General features: G+C 41.2%; 1 protein-coding gene across 9 annotated transcripts in view; it reads left to right on the top strand.

The window, feature by feature from the left end:
* Positions 1-13,116, top strand: part of TLE4 (TLE family member 4, transcriptional corepressor) — a 141,616-nt gene that overhangs the window by 59,102 nt on the left and 69,398 nt on the right. The window lies entirely within an intron of this gene.

Below are 13,116 nucleotides of genomic sequence, written 5' to 3'. Positions count from 1 at the left end.
AGGCCACACAGGGAGAACCTGGTAGAATGGGGATCTAAACTTAGACTGACTTCAGAGCTCACGCATTTAACCGTTCTGTTACACTGTCCCTTATTTGTTCCCTCGACTTGTGTTCGTCTTTCTTTTACACTAGGATCAATAGTCTCTTTATCCCTCTGTGCTAATAGGATTGTCCAGTGCTTAGTGTCCAGAGCGCAAGGAGAGAAATGGAAGTTGGGTGTGCCTGATGCACATAGTAATTGGTTAGCCTAAGTTCTCTGAATTGTATTAGTTCCATAGAGCAGTTGGATACTTTTGACTCCTGCTATTGTTTCCTGTCTGTTGTAACTTACTCTCCTACGTGAGAATCAAAAGTTGTCATAAACACTACTACCAAAGCAAGTATTTTAAACTTAGGTCCTTGGATCTTCTCAGATTTCATGCTTGGGTCTTAGGCTGTTCATTAGCTCCCTGAGATGTTGGCAAAATTGTGTGTGGGGGTGGGAGGGTGGGGTATACGTTTCCTGGGGAAGAAATTTTGATCTTAGATTCACCAAGGGTCCCATGACGCAAAAATGTTTAAACCTGTGCTTATGGGACTAGAACTCTGCAAGATCCAGATAGGAAAGAACAAAGTGTTTGGTGGAAAACCTGTAGCTAGAAAGCACTTGTCTATAGCATTACGAGGAGACATTGCTGGATGGTTGTTCAGAAACCTGGAAATCAGGAGTTGACACTGAATTTGTTTCTAAATATTGGGGGAGTTTCTTCAACTATTGACGGGTTGGGGAAAAAAACAACTACATTTTGTTGATATATGGAAAATAAGTTAGCCACATTAAACATTTAAACTTTAACTAACAATTAATGATAATGACTGCTTGGGATATTGTTTATATTAAAAGGAATTAACTGGAGCCAGCAGCTCAGATAGTCATAAAGAAAGTACAGGCAAGTAAATATTTCTTCAGAATGCTTTATGTTTTACTTTCCTGTTTATAGAAACATCCTTTAAAGTTCTGGGGCACAATGACAACTAAGAACTGGTCCCTGCCCCTTCAGCGCTCATGGTTTCGTGAGAGGAGTAGATCCATAGATGGATAAATCTCATTTATATAAATTTGTGAACCAAGCACAAGGGGAGACTGACTGGGGTGGCAGTTATCCATGAAAATACAAGTGAGGGTCAGCTAATTAGAGCAGTGGGTGAGGAAGGGGGATGACTGGTAGGCAAGGAACAATGGGCCCACGCTCGGGGCATAAGTAAGTTAGAGCCCATAGAGATTGCTGGTATATTTTGGAGAGTTCTGTCTTTGAAATTATTTCATTGCCTTATACTACATAAACTGTGTATTTTTTCTCTGCTTCCATTTCTCCATCTTGAGAAAATCTTGTCCATCCTACTTGTGAATAACAACTGCTTCATGGATTATAGTAATATTGCAAACTTAAATAATGATGTTGACCTACTAAGCAAGAGTTTTAGCTAAACCCCCCCCCCCCAACCCTTTTAAGAAAAAATAAAGATGGCACATTCTTGATCCCTTTTTAAGGTGCTTCCCTGGCTAGTCTGCCCTTGTGAGTCTCGTACGTTTTTTCCCCTTGGTAGATTCGTAACAAAGGAAAGAGTTTATCTTGGCCCAGCTTGTCTTCTGTGGCCAACAGGGACAGTGCCACTGTGGTCCCAAAGCAAAGTGGCAGTCATGTTGTATTTTTTTATTTCCCTAGGGTGTTTCTGGATTGACCCAAAGCAATTTGTAGACACAGCTCTGCACAAATTAATATCTGGGAGAAGAAACTGTTGAGAGGAGAAAAACAGTTCAAGCTACTGTCTACTTGGATTGAAAGCTCAGAGGTTGCTCCTGGGTTTCTTTCAGCTAATAGCCTCAGAATGGCCTATGAGTAAAGACAGATGTCAAGGGGCTGGCTCGGTGGCGCAGTGGTTACGTTCACATTTTCTGCTTCTCGGTGGCCCCGGGGTTCGCCGGTTCAGATCCTGGGTGCAGACATGGCACCACTTGGCAAAAGCCATGCTGTGGCAGGCGTCCCACATATAAAGTAGAGGAAGATGGGCACGGATGTTTGCTCAGGGCCAGGCTTCTTCAGCAAAAAGAGGAGGATTGACAGTAGTTAGCTCAGGGCTAATCTTCCTCAAAAAAAAAAAAAAAAAAAGACAGACAGATGTCAAGGCATGTTTTGTTGGTTGTTTCTTATGGGCAGAGCCTACCTCCTACAATGGAGGCTAAAACATTCCAGATGCTCTGTCCAGCCTTCCTCACAGCTGAGCTGTGGGCATGTGACCCTGTCTAGGTCAATGAGATATAAGGAGATACCTTCTTGCCCTTAACAGAAAGAACCATAAAGAGAGAATTACCATCCTTTCTGCATTTGAACATGGTCATGTGAGATTATGAGTTAATGCTTGGAGATGTGGCAGCCATCTGGGGGGAAATGGGATACAAGAGAGGCCACAAGAATCAGAGATGTTGACCCAGAGCCTTGATATTGCCAAGTCATCCAACCAACTCAGGACCACTTCTGTGAGAATTAAACACCCCTATTATTTAAAGGCCACTTTCATTTGGGCATTCTGTAACTTGCAGAGGAGCTATCTTAACTGATATACTGTAATGCCATGGTGACTTTCTACATATGTATCAAAATTGGAAACAACCTGAGCTTTAACCCAGTGATTGAGGATTGCTCAAGCGAACTCTCATATATCTATACAATGGCGTATATTGTGTAGCCATTACAAATGATGTCGTGGTCAAAGCATTACTTAGGGATATGGGAAAATGTTTTTTGATACACACTAAATAGAACAAGAAGTAGCATTTTAAATTACAGGATAACATGATGCATTGAAATGCATTGAAGAATACTAGATGGACTCAACCAACGTTATATTAGTAGTTTTCTTTGGATGGTAGGATTATGCTTGGCTTTTGATTTCTTTCCATTCTATTTGTCTTCGTTTAACATATAGCTTGTCCAATCTAAAAAAGTTAAAACCATGAACCTAAAACTGCTCTATAAAAGTAAAGTATTAAAAAAATTATAAAACAATTTTTTTTCTAGGCCCATTCCTCCTCTCTTCTTCCCCATCTGAATTAATAGTACAAGCATCTACCCAGTTAGTTGAGGCCCAACTTTACAAGGTATCCTGTAAAATTTCAGAGGGGCCAGCCTGGTGGCCCAGCAATTAAGTTTGCGTGTTATGCTTCAGTGGCCTGGGGTTCGCCAGTTCAGCTCCCGGGTGTGCACCTGTGCACCGCTTGTCAAGGCATGCTGTGGCAGGTGTCCCACATACAAAGTCGAGGAAAACGGGCACAGAGGTTAGCTCAGGACCAGTGTTGCTCAGCAAAAAAGAGGAGGATTGGCGGTAGACGTTAGCTCAAGGCTAATCTTCCTCAAAAAAAAAAATTTTTTTTCAGGAAAAAAAGAGTTTGTTTTTTATCTTGAAGTAGAGAAGGATTTCTTAATGGGTTGCAGAAAGCTCAAACTGTAAGAAAAAAGATTGATAATATTAGTTAAAATTAAAAACATCTGTTCTTCAAAAGATATCTTAAAGAAAATGAAAAGACAAGCCAGAAACTGAGAGAAGGTATTTGTAACACATATAGCCAAAAATTGATTATGATCCAGCCTATACCAGTTAAGGACAAACTAAAAGTTCAACTTAAAAAACAAAACAAAACCAAAAAAATTCACCACAGCCTAAAAGTCTTATTATTATTAATATTTTTTAAAGATAGGCTTTTTCTTTTTGGTGAGGAAGATTGACCCTGAGCAACATCTGTTGCCAATCTTCCTTTTTTTGTTTCTTTTTCCCTTCCCCAAAGCCTCAATACACAGTTGTATCTCCTAGTAGTAGGTCCTTCTAGTGCTTCTATGTGGGATGCCGCCACAGCATGGCTTGATGACTGATGTGTCCGTCTGCGCCCAGGATCCAAACTGGCGAACCCCGAGCAACTGAAGTAGTGTGTGTGAACTTAACCACGACGCTACCAGGCCTGCCCCAGGGTTGTCTTACTCTTAAATGAAAGTCTAATGCCCTTTCCTTCGTCCATGATCGGATTCTTCTAATATTCATATTGTGTCACACTTGCCCCTTGCTCCCTGGGTTCCCATCAGACTTCCTTTTTTTCCTTGGCCCCTCAGGCACCTTTCCTCTTCTGGGCCTCTGCAACTGCTTTTCTCTCACCTGCGATTCCCTTCTCCCAGTTCTCTGCAATGTACTCTCATTCTCAGCCTTCAGGTCTCAGTTCAAGATCACTTCCCTAGAGGGGCTGTCTCTGTTGATTTTTTATGAATGAAGGATTGTTTACCTCTTGTGGTAAGACCTCCCTAGTTAAGAAAGATGAGGTAGCCGACTGGGTGGTGTGGCACGTGCTCCATTCTTGATGCTGATGCATTCTCCCACCAACTTTTACCTCGAGTCTCAGTGTGCAGGTGTTGGCCTGTAAAATTCTGCAGCCAATTCCAATGTTGGGGAGCTAGGTTCACGCCACCAGGCAATTCTCAACCATCAGCTGGGTGTCCTACAGTTCAATTCACTTCTGATACTGTCTACTGTGAGATGGCGTCAGATCTCACAGGTTAAGAACTCAGTCCTACAAGACTGTCCTCCCACCCCGCTGCTTCAGATGCCAATTGCAAGTCCAGGTTTTCACCTTTGCTTCCAACAGCCCCTTCCTTGGGTTTGAGTAATTTGCTTGACCAACTCATAGAACTCAGAGAAACATTTTACTTACTAATTACTTGTTTATTATATGAGTATAACTCAGGAACAGCCAGATGGAAGAGATGCTTAGGGCAAGGTATGGGGAAAGGGACCATACTGTCGCTGAGGTGCCACACTCTCCACATCTTCACATATTCATCAAGCCAGAAGCCCTCTGGACCCTGTCCTTTTGGGTTTCTATGGAGGCTTTGTTACATCAGCAGGATTGATTACATCATTGGCCGTTGATGATGGAACGCAATCTCCAGGCCCTCTCCCCTCCCCGGAGGTTGAGGGGTGGGACTGAAAGTTCCAACCCTCTAATCACATGGTTGGTTCCCCTGGCAACCAACTCCCATCCTTAGGTGTTTTCCTAAAGTCACCTAATTAAAATAACAAAAGATGTCCTTATTGCTCTCATCATTTAGGAAGTTTCAAGGGTTTTAGGAGCTCGCTGGCAGAAATGGAGATGAAGACCAAATATATATTTCTTGTTATAAATACAGTATCACAGCCTGGTTCAGTGTTCTTCAAATGGCAGGTCATGAGAGTCATGAGTATGCAGTGAAATAATTCAGTGAGCTGTAGTCAACATTTTTTACTAAAAAATATAAGAGAGTAGAAAACATTAGAGTGTGCCACACATAGTATTTGGTATTGTATGCTGAACTTTTCATTTACATGTGTATTGTATACACAGGAAACACACATGAGTTGTCAATGTTGGGAAGCAACTCATCTAGGTATCATCTGAGGTTCATTCTACTTGTAAAGTTCGAAGATCAAGTGCAAGGTTGTTGAAAACCTAAAGTAGATAGGCTTTTTAAATGTGGCTTTACTTTTTTTAAGTACTCTGAAGTAACAAAAGAAAGGTTTTCTGAGCAGGATCCCTTATCTTGGTGACGTATGACTAAAATACAAAATAGCAGCATCAGTTTCAATAAGATAATGTGTTAAAAATCTCTGAAAAAAAATTCTTTAAATAGCTTAAACAACTACTTCCTCTGGGAAATTGTATTTCTATTATTAATTTGCTTAGAAATACCTTTCTTAGTAAACTTGGGACCAATTCAGAAAAAATTCTAACGGGTCACTGATGGGAAAGTTAATATAATGAATCAGGTGTTTGGCTTTTATGCCCTCCTTTTCTTGCTGGTATTACTTCGTGAGTTACATTGCAGTTAGGACGATGGAGTCCTTGGCACTGCACTCCTGGGCTTTGCTTCTTTTCTCTGTTACCTGTCCTCGCCTTAAAGACTAGGCCGGGGATCTTGAGGACCACAGGGAGCTGTGGTTTTATGCTGGCCGTGCGCATCTTTCTTGGGTTGCTCTAAACGCAGGTCCTTCCCCTGCAGTAAATCTCATGGTTTAAGTCATCAGGAATGAGTTACAGATAAGCTTAGGTTGAAAAGTTCCTTCGTTTGTTCTTTTTTTATTCTTGTTTCTTTTCATTTGTTCACTGAAACTTTAGCTTCTGCTAGAGGTATTTTTTAAAAGCAAGAACTCCCAATCTTTTGGCCAGAAGGGCACATCTTGTTTTCCCCACCCCCACAACTAGAGGGAAGTGGAAAGAATAGTAAAACAAACACGGTGTACTCATCACCTAGATTCACTAGTTAATATTTTGTCACTTTTGCTTTATGTTTGTGTATACACACACAGACGTACATACTCTTTGTGCTGAACTGTTTGAAGGCCAGGGTCAGTCATGATGACATTTCACACCTTAACACATCAGCTTGCATCTTCTGTGAGCAAGGGCCCTTTCCTGTATAAACATGACACAGTGAACCGTCCACATAGCCAGTTTATAGCTCATATTCTTATTTCCCCAGTTGTCCACAAAATGTCCTTGATAGCACCTTTTCCTCCCTCACGCTTTCCCCTAATCTAGGACTCACATTACAAAACGCCTTTGTTGTCCTGTCTCTTTAGTCCTCTCTCGTGTAGAACAATCCCCAAACCATTTTACTTTATGACATTGGCATTTCGAAGATTCCAGGCCAGGCTTATGGAATGTCCCACAATCTGGATTTGTCTGGATTGTTTGCTTATGTTTAGGTTCAGGTGAAGCATTTTTAGTAAAAATACTACCCCTTGTTTCACATTATCGGTGAAGTTTGGTAATCTGTGGGTGATGCTTTGACACTGAGTAACCTGTTCCTAGCAGCTGTTTACCCAGGGCTTTTAGCATCTGTTGATACCATTAATACATTTGAAGTGGTGAAGTGGTAAATTTTAAATTTTTTCTCCTTTAAATTAATATTATTCCGTAAAGAAGAGGACCCCGACCCTCCCCCCGCCCCCCGTGTGTGTGTGTGTGTGTGTGTGTGTGTGTGTGTGTGTGTGTATGTGAGTGTGGAATTTTTTCCAATAACAGCAGCCGCCATTTATTGAGTGCTTATTATTTGCCAAGCACTGTGCTAAGGGTTTTATATGCACAGTCTCATATAATTCTCCCCACAGTCTTAGGGAGGTAGATTTTATAACTGTTCCCACTTTGTACATGAAGAAACCAAGACTTGGAAAGGTGAAGTGACGGCTCTTGCTTACATAGATGGTAAGCATTCCAGCCAGGTGGCTCTGATGCTGCTTCATTATGATGCGTCCCTGAATGCCATCCGGGTCTCCTTTCTCAGACTCAGCCCAACCCCGACAGACAGTGTCCTTACTAAAAGGGTATCTTTACAGTCCAAAGAGTATAGATACCAGCCTAGTCCTGGGCCCTCACCTGTGCTTGCTGCTCTATTTCAGAGTCTGTTGCCCCCTCTCTCCTGGCCCCTCTGAAGGTCTCTTGGGCCCTCCCTCACTTCTCTCCTAGCCTGGCGGCTCCTGGGTGGATCGCAGCACACGTGCTGAGTGCACGCAGCTTGGCCAGCTGGTAGAAGAGGAGTTGTGGGCCTGGGAGCCATTCTGTAGTCCTTTGCCCCAAAATGCCCCACAAGCTCCTCCTGTTTTCTTGGGGACCCATGGATCCCCCTCCTGGAAACTTTTTATTAAAATGTGTTCTAATCTATTATACTTACTATTCCTCATGCTTAAGTTGTGCTTAAGTTGTCTGAAGTTTTGCCAGTGAGGACCCCTTGAAGTTGGCTTGTTGTCCTATTTGTCACTATCCATTAGTCTAGGGAGCTTTCTTGCTTTCTGCAAGATGTAGCAGGCTCACCTTGCACTTTTTTTTTAAAGAAACCAAGATATGGCACTAAGTGTGCTCATAGCTACTGGAGTGTCATTACTTCTAAGAAAAATGCGTATTTTTGTTTGAGGATCCTTCTGTTGTTGATAGCATAGTAGGGATGAGGAACAAGAAAACCTCTGTCTGGTTTCCAGTTGGAGATGGTCCAGAATTGTTAGGGACGTGTATGGACTGCAACTGTGCCCTCACCCAGCTCCTGGTTGGTCATTAGCCTGTCAAACCCTGGTGATCAAGTAGTTGGGGACATTCAATTAAAAAGAATTCCTGTCTTTGCTCAGAAAGATAACATTTCCTGTGAACTTCAATTTGCAGTGATTTTTTCCTACCCTTCCTTACAAACTTGAAACTGCAAGGAAATAATTCTTTCTTACAGAAACTCCAGTAAAAAGCTATTAACAGAACTGAGGCTCTGTCTACCACCTCATTGCTATATATTTTCAGAAATAATTACTATTTTTCAAAATTAAATTAATTATCTTAATGGAGTACTTACTTGCCTAAGTTTCAAGTTCACTCCATTTTAGTGTTTATTCTCTTGAATGGCTTAGCAAGGGAACAGAAAAGAGGATTTTTCTTTTGTATTGTGGTTTGAGATGAGTTGTTTGTTGTTGTTTAATATCACCCAAAGATAATAATGGCTTAGGAATGCCAGTGAGAAGAATTTTTCCAAGATATGTATCTTTCTCAGTATATTATTCTGTTATGGTTACATACAGTCTAGTTTGTTTTTTTTTAAGATTTTATTTTGCCTTTTTCTCCCAAAACCCCCCAGTACATAGTTGTGTATTTTTAGTTGTGGGTCCTTCTAGTTGTGGCATGTGGGACGCCCCCTCAGCGTGGCCTGATGAGCGGTGCCATGTTTGCGCCCAGGATTTGGACTGGTACAACCCTGGACCAGCAAAGCAGAGCTCGTGAACTTAACCACTCAGCCACGGGGCCAGCCCCCAGTGTAGTTTATTTTAATGTTTAATTGGTACTGCTGCAGTATATGCCATCCTCTTTGATTCTTTGGCTTTATTGTTTTTTGGGTTTTTCCTTCTAAAATCAACATTTTTTAACCTACCGGTTAGTAATTATGTAGAATGGTGATTTATCTTAAATTATTTTAGTAAGAAATCAATGTTGATCTGTGTACTCAATATACATTTGCCTTCCCTCTGTCTTTAAAAGCAAGAGGTTTGATGTTTCTTAGCGTGACTAGAGGGTGAAGTAGTAACCCTTTGCAGGTTAATTGCTCTGTAATTAGCACAGATGGGGCAGGGATCTGAGGACAGTGTTAGTGTTATGGGGAAACATCTCCAAGCTTTCTTCTGTTGTAGGGCAGTCTGTTAGGTTACCTACTCTCAGCTCCTTGAGTAATATCCAGAGAGACTTGACTCCTTCTCCAGGGAATCTGCTTTGAGTTTTCCTCTGTTGATGAGATTCTTTTTTATATTGAATTCTTGAATGTTATTTGAAATTTGGTAAAACCTTTTTTTAAATAGAGGAAAGGGTGAAGTTCAGTTTAGCTGTTGGTGACTTACTGTTTTTATTTAAAGAAGATGGCCTCTAGGTCATTGGTTTCATTGACTAATCAAGAGTCATTATCTGTTGTATCTGTCAGTTTATTACTACGACAGTTTCTAAGGTGAGAAAACTTACAAAGAAGCTTAAAAATGACCACTGAATATGGAGTGGTCTAGTTTATTGATGTAAACATTTTAAAACCTGCCAAAGTATTTCAGTATATCTGTCTTATATTTTTATCTTATACTTTTTGGTGACTTATTTAATCTCATTTTTATCGTAGTTTTATATTTTAAACACTTGATAAAAATTATTACTTTCTATAGGATGCTGTACCAAGTGTGCTTTTTTTGGTTTGATATTTTCTGTGTATGATGGATGACTTGTAAAAGGGGTTTATGGTAACCCCTTCTCATTTTTTTTCCTCATAAGTTCTAGGCATATTCTTTTGAACAATCTGTAATTTGGATGTTGCCATTCGTAAGATCTTGGAAAGGGCTTTATAATTTTGGTGTAATAAGTAAAAAATTAAAACCTCTTAATGTAGTGTGGCATCCTTGAACAGAAAAATGATATTAGTGGAAAAACTAGGGAAATCTGAATAAAGTCTGTAGTTGGATTAATAGTAATGTACCAATGTTAATTTTTTAGTTTTGATAAATTCTCTGGTTATGTAAGATGTCTTAACAGTGAAAGTCTGCTAAAAGGAATATAGGAACTCTTTTTCTATTTAGTAGAATTTACTTCTTCGGAAGGTTTAAGTACGTGGTGATGTGACTAAGTCCTGGTGAACTGGGTGCCAGGGTGCAAAGGCCTGAGGCTGGCCTCTTCTCTCCAGAGTCTCACAATCTCGTTGGCAAGTCAAGGTCAACTCATTAATAAAAAGATGAATAACAGTACGTTTATGAGGCAGCCTATGCCAGTGAATGATACAGGGGGCCCTGTAAGATGGTGGTCAGGTGGAATGTTTGGAGAAGCCTTTGCAGAACAGGTGAAACATGAGCTGAGCTGGGCTTGGTGAGCACAACTTAGATAACTAATGGAGGGGTGGTTCTGAGAGACGGGAGATGACATGAATTGAGGAAAAAAATTGCCAGTGGTGATGCAGGATGGGTTCATTGGAACCAAAATGAGCTTCTGGAGACTTGTAGTAATCAAAGTGTGGGATAATAAGGGTCTCCCTAGTATATGGTGGCACTAGAAACATAAGGAATTATTTCAGAATTGACAGGATTGAGTGATTATGGATATAGGAGCATAGAAGAAAAACGAATCGACAGTGACTGATATTTTGAGCCAGTAGAAGGTGCTTAGAGGGTTTGTGTTTAACATTTTCATCTTCAGGTAATGCTGGACTCCCAAATCAAATTGTCTGGCAAGAAGGTAGATGAGGGGTACTGGAGCACGGGAGAGGAGCGGAAGGGTTAGGACTTTACTTTTTAGTGAGCAGGAGAAAAAGCCAAGATGGGACTCTAATGGGAGCATTCCGAGAGCTCACGAGAGCCCTGGTGATCGTTGCAGGGGGAGCAGAGCTTCAGCAAGGAGGATGTGCTGTCCATGGCTGCAAATATGTCAGAGAGGAAGAAAACTGTGAAATCTGGAAATAAATGCTGTCTAAATGGTTATCAGTTTTATGAGAATGGTGGGCCTGGAATCCCGATTACGGGGGGTTAAGGAGTAAGGGGTGTGCATATGTGTTTGTGTGTGTATACAGGAGAGGATTGTTGAGAAGCAGGGACAGCAGATTTATCCCAGCTTTTAAAGAAGTTTGGCTGTGTGAAGACAAAGATACAGATACATATACAGGGCAGTAGCCGAAGAGGGCAAAGGAAGGTTGTTTTAATTAAGTTTAACAAACATTTATCAAGTGCCAGTTATGTGCAAGGACCTTGTATTAGGGGCGGTGGAGGACACAAAAAGTGATTAAAATACCGTGTTTTTTCCCCTCCTGAAGAAGCGCTTCCTTAAGTTCCTTTGGCATTAGATAGGCAATTCATCTTAAACAAAATGTTAGGGATGTTGATGTTAAGCTTGCAAGCAGAAAGACAAAAATCAGTGACACAACAACCGAGGATTGGGGAGAGAGTTGTAGAATTGACGGAGCAGGGGAAAAAAACATGAAAAGATGATACAGCCCTTGTGGGTAGGGAGGGGTCGGCCTTGGAAGGGAAAAGGGATCCTCCTTTGTCCAAGGTGGGCATGGAGGGAGGAGAGGAATAAGGTAGAGTTAGAGCTGTTTTGAGGTAGAATAGAGCACAAGTGAGGAGCCCAAGAAGTCTTCACTATGAATGGCATGTGCAACAGACTAGGGCTATATTGTCTGCCTTTGAAAAGTTGCCTGGTCGAATGGAAAAATAAGACTGTTAATACTTAGATTTTTGTCCTGTGAGAAAAAAATAAAAGTGAAACACGTGGATCACTGAAGATACTGCTTTTGGCTGACGGTTTTTTTCTTTTTTAATGTCTAATGAAATAGACATGTATTTTTTAAGTGCTCAGCTAATACAAGACTATCTCAGTGCCTGCAGTTCACTGGGCTTCTGTCAGATGTGGACACTCACGGAGCTCAGAGTCAAGGAAGGGTGATGAGAGAGAGAGGTGCAGGCTCTGAATAAACGCTTGCCAGTTGAACTCTGATCTGAGATAGAAAGTGTCTACGTGCCCGACCCATGCACGCCAAGTATTTGGGGATTTAGAGAAGAGAATTGGAGGAATTTTGAACAAGATTTTGAAATGAATTTGCCGTATATTTACCTAAAGGCTTTGTTTTCTTCATAGATGTTATTTTCTGCACATTTAGAAAATGTGACTGTGTGCTCATACTTTCTGGTCAGAACTAAATAGCTGTACATAAAGAAAGATGAGCATGATGTTGGCCACTCAGAGAAGAAACACATTGTTTTGAACTATCTGGTTAGGTAACACTTTGGCAGGGCTTCGGGGTGGGCATCGGCAGATGGAGCGTCTGGATCGCTGCTCTAATTTTCCATTTTCTGTATGTAAACTTGCCTTAGAAGTGTTTGTATTTATTGTATTGACTATATTTAAGTGCACATAGCCAGAAAATAGGTGTAGGTCAGCTGGAGAAAAGAGCTAATTAGTGCTGTACTTTGACTTTTATAGTCAGACGCAGGAAGACATGTAGAGGGGAAGAGCAAGGAAAGAGAAGTAATTTGAGGAGGAGAAAAAGTGATCACTTTTTTCTTTCAAGTGTTTCTTTAAAAATTCAAAAAAGCATTTCAAGATCCTTCTTACCAGGGAAGAGGGAGCAGAATATGCCACCCCACACATTTTTTAAAAAGCTGTTTTGTGAAATCCTGCTCAGACAGAAAATTATCGAAGAGACTATTTGGCTATCATAGGATAGCCCTGAAAAGTGGTTTATTTAAAGGCATTAATTAAAATGTAATCAGTACGAAAGTTAGTCTGAGAATTTCTCAACACTTGTTCTTGTAGAACGTTGTTAGTCAGGGTCCGGTTGAAGGGCTTCCTGTTGAGGGTCATATTTAACTTAGCATCCTCATTGCCTCCTCCCCGGCCCAGTTCCCAGATGGAAGAGGCGGCAAGGCCTGCCTACAGTGGTTCCTGTAGCTGAGCTTGAGGCGGCCTCGACTGAGGTCAAGCACGCCCATTCTGGCCTCTCGAGGGCTTTCTCCATGTGTTGCCAGTGTGCTGGTAAAAATGACTTTAAACTCTTGTCAGCACAGTT

This window comes from Equus quagga, chromosome 6 (assembly GCF_021613505.1).
Source record: "Equus quagga isolate Etosha38 chromosome 6, UCLA_HA_Equagga_1.0, whole genome shotgun sequence".
Lineage (NCBI taxonomy): Eukaryota > Metazoa > Chordata > Mammalia > Perissodactyla > Equidae > Equus > Equus quagga.
This window is presented reverse-complemented; position numbering and strand designations above follow the sequence as displayed.